Source organism: Ornithodoros turicata, unplaced genomic scaffold (genome assembly GCF_037126465.1).
Source record: "Ornithodoros turicata isolate Travis unplaced genomic scaffold, ASM3712646v1 Chromosome304, whole genome shotgun sequence".
Lineage (NCBI taxonomy): Eukaryota > Metazoa > Arthropoda > Arachnida > Ixodida > Argasidae > Ornithodoros > Ornithodoros turicata.
The window spans coordinates 28,026-32,304 of NW_026999354.1; the positions used below are offsets into that span (position 1 = coordinate 28,026).

A 4,279-nucleotide genomic window follows, 5' to 3' on the forward strand; every position below is an offset into this window, starting at 1 on the left:
TTGTTTGTGGAGCATATGGCACAGTGAGAATGCTCGAGATGTGACGGTCTCGTAAGTACGTTTTCACAGCTTCAGAAGTCAGTGTTTTGTCGTTATCGCTGATGAGCGTTCTGGGATGTCCATATCTGATGACGATTTCGTTCTCGATGAATTCGATAACGTGAAGCGATGATTTGTCAGGTACTGCCTTCGTTATAACGAAGCGGGTTGTCGCATCTACAGCTGTGATGAAGTAGTGATTGCTGTCGGCTGTGTAAATGGGTCCAACGTGATCAATGGCCACTGCTTCGAATGACATCTGTTTAGGGAAACGTAGGCTTAATGATCCGGGTTGTGTACCCGTAGGGTGATTGAAGCGTTGACATACGTCACAGGACTTTACATATGTAGCGATGTCCTTGGCCACATCGATCCAGTGATATCTTCGTTCGATTTTTGATCGTGTTCTTGTCACATCTGCGTGTTCCGCGTTATCGTGGTGTGACGTCAGAATTGTCCCTCTGAGGTTATTGGGAAGTTCGATTCGGAGTGTCTCGTTGTCACCGTTTCGGCTCTCGAACGTAAGTGTCCTGTTTGCCGTGCGAAATGTTTGCGCGATGTCATCTTTCGTTGCTTGTGGTACGTCTGCGTCTTCTAGGTTATGGATAATGAGTGAGAGTTCCGAGTCCTGGCGTTGGATTTCTCGAAGGCGAGAATCCTCTGCAGCGATTATATACGCAGCGTTGACCGAATGTGGCATTCTGGAAAGTGCATCCGCGACGGTGTTGGACCTCTCGGGTGTGTGGCGTATGACGAAGTTGTAGGCCATTAAGTCTAGTACAATGCGTGCAAACCGTCGGTTAGGGTTTTTCCTCGTCATGATATGAGCTACTGCTTAGTTGTCAGTTCCGTCCGTCTTGTGCCATTCGAGAGCACGTCCTCGAAGTCGTGAAATGGCGGCGCTTAAGGTTGCTGAGGCACTCCATAGAGACCTGTTGCGCATTGAGTCGATTGCGGTGCACCGTTCGTTGAGGTTGTCATTGTCTGTTCAGGAGTACGTAGGCAGAGTCGACGTTAAATCAGGAGCCGTAGTAACGTGGATCGGCGTGCTCTGTTTTTCCAGGAGTTTAGCAATCATAGACATCGTGGTGACAAGCGAGTCTGCAATATTAGGATTTGCGTACGTCGCCGCTTGGGGAAGTAACATGGGCGAGGTTTCGGTTGCTGCCATGGTCGATGTCCCCTTGTTTCCTTCGTCATTCGCAGTGCACGGTTTCGTTGCTCCGACGTAGTTCAGTCGGTTCGGCTTCACGTTACCGTCGGTTGCGCTGTCGTTGATGGGCTGCTTTTTCCTCATCGCCATGTCAGTTGTGGGCACCGTAGTCACAGTGGACTCGTAACGGAATAACTGAATTTTATTTGATAGGTTACATACTAGATATAGCATAAAATTAAACGCGCCGTCCGCTTCCGCCGGGTCCGCTTCCGTTCGTGTCTCGTGGTTCTCTCCCTCGCGCGTCGGCCGGGGCGCCTCGTTTGTCATCTGATGCTTGTATTTCGATAAGCAGCGATGCCTGGCGATGGATTCTTACTTCGCTAACACTGATCAATGTACTCGTACACGTACACGGATATCTTGTTTATGACTTCGTATTCGTCCAGATCAAAGTAGGAAACGGGGAAGCGACCAGGCCACCAATACTCCGATGCATAATTTTCCTATTTTTTTGACCATGTATTCCAACCCTGTGGATGCAGGAGGGCGAGCGTATTGTATTTAAAACACTCACTCTGCTTAAATGAATATTCGTTAGCATGTTCCTGCGTTTAGCCAAATGAGCGGGAAGTACCCCACTGCATCCGGATTTTTTTATTTTTCAGCGCGGAAATACACATTTCAACATTTTGGACGTCGGTAGACACGAACAGACTCCCTTCCCGCTGATAATTTTCCACGCGACCTGTGGACTGAATCACGTCCATCAAGATATTTTCGATAGCTCCGTCGCTGTAGACTTCGCGAGTAAACGCCATAAAGTGGACGATGTGCGCGATTATCTCCCCCGAATTTCCTTTATCATTAAAACATCGGAACAAATGCAAAACCTAAAGGGTACTCTCTGTGCTCTCAATATAGTGACCATATCGTGAAGATGACTAATTAAATATTGTCGCAAATACTCCCTGATCCTGAATAGATGCCAATAGCACAGACCTTTTGACGATACCTCTAGATGCACTGTCAGTCTGGAAGAAGGGCAGGAAGGATATATCCACGTTGGGGTGCGATCGCATCACATGAGCAGACAGTATAGGAGGTGCGCCGTCCCGAGAATCGTCTTCCGGTAGCTCTTCGTCCTCGATATCGTGAGGGTCAAAACAGCAGAATACACACCTAGGCACTGAAAATAAAAGGACCGTAAGAAATGTGCAACAAGTGAGGGGAATAACTTACTTTTGAAGCGAGTTGTGGCTCGAAGCAAACTGTTCCCCTCTGAGACGCTCCCTCGGCTTATAAATCATCATCCACGTTGCATGTCCCAACACGTTGGGGCCATCTGTTTTATATCAGTGTTCCCTTGTTTCTGCGTACTCCCATGGTTGTAAATCATGTTTTCCGAGAAATTGGGTCACTGACCTCTTGAGGATGAGTCAACTGCATGCCACAACATGTTCAGTGAGGCCACCTGTTTAATATCAAAACTCACTTGTTTCCGCATGCCCATTCATGCCTTCCACCCGTTGTAGATGTCATATAAATCCTGGTCAAAATGAGTTTATAGAACTCTGCGGCGGCGGCCTTTGTTTTAGAGTATATCCCCATCGAAAAGAAGTTGCATATGTTTTAAGATGGTGTAAACAGAATTTGGAAATTTTACTTTCAACACCTATGAGACCGGCAGTCTATAACTAACGATCCACATTTTTATATCAAGGCACCATGTAAACAACCATCGCAAACCTTTGCTTTTGTTTTTGATATACCCTGTTCTGTGCATTCAAAACAAGTTGACGCATTCTGACGAAAAATAAAAGTTGGAGCATTTGCGCAAGGCGGGAATGGGGCCCATGCTTTAGGTTGCATACAACAACGATCTCGTGGGGTCGGACCTCATTCACTGCTCCCCTGATTGCAACCATGGTCACTCCCAGAGAAATCGGGAATACCAAATAGATGACACGCTATCCATTGGGTATTATATTGTTTTTCACGTTTCAGATGATGAGAAGCTCAACCTGTACCCAACCATTACCTGACGGATCACACTTCCGGTTTTTTGTGGTGGGACCTAAGGTACCGGATGCACCATCACCGCCGCCATCACCGGAACTGGAGTACATATAGATCGATCTCAGCGCAGTGTCATCACCGCCGCCACCTCCAACACTCAACAGCTGAGCTCTTCAACAAGTGTCGCACATGAGGACGACGGCGCATCGCTTCCAAGTCATGTATGCGTTCTTTTTTTCCCTACGATCTCTAACCACCGATACTTAGCCAATAAACGTTTCTCTCAAGTCTAGCAATTGCCTACAAATTATAGTTATATGTTTTATGCATTGAGGAGGGGTTCACTTTAAGTGAAAAAGCGTGCTTTATCCAAAAAGAAAAAGGCTCCCCTTGCGAAGTTGTAAATCTTTATTTTCAGGGGTGGTACCCGAGAACGTTACTCGCTTTAGTCACGTCTTCAGAAGAGAAACCGTGAGTACCAACTTATTTTCACTGCATTAGCTATAGATTGGCGCGCATATTTCAGATGCAATGCCCTACATATGGTCACCAGCTACCCGAGGGGTCTTACATTCGTACGCTTGTGGTGGGACGTCAGGAAGAACCACCGCCGCCCTATACTGAAGCGGCCTCGCCATCTTATTCGGAGCAGCAGTGCGGTAGGAGTCGAGGGAGAATTAATATGACGGAATCTTTTGTCGGGCGTGGGTTAGCACCCGTTGTGTATGACAATGAACAGTTACCTTTTACTGGTCGTGGACAGCGACCCGCATTGTAAATAATGAATAAAACACCTGCATATTGCGATAAAAACAGTGCGCGTGTGCTGTGGGTTCCAAGATTTTTATGATAGTTTGTGGGGAGCTATAGACAATAAAGGACGCCGCTTTTTTAAAGCAACGAACAACTTTTCTAGCATCTTTGTTGATTTTAGGTCATTAGCGGCGAGATTATTGGAAACCATGGAAACCATGTTCTTCAGTGATTTCCCTTTCGCCAACAATGCCGCCACGATACAACAATACACACCACACATTGGAGAATACACGCTTTGAATACAGACATAAT

At 46.7% G+C, this 4,279-nt stretch overlaps 1 long non-coding RNA gene across 1 annotated transcript; it reads left to right on the forward strand.

The window, feature by feature from the left end:
- The first annotated feature begins 3,249 nt into the window (after positions 1 to 3,249).
- LOC135373705 (uncharacterized) lies at positions 3,250 to 3,887 on the forward strand. The gene is made up of 3 exons (XR_010416559.1): positions 3,250 to 3,432; positions 3,630 to 3,682; positions 3,738 to 3,887. It is a non-coding gene; the product is annotated as an uncharacterized LOC135373705 (long non-coding RNA).
- Positions 3,888 to 4,279: the final 392 nt, after the last annotated feature.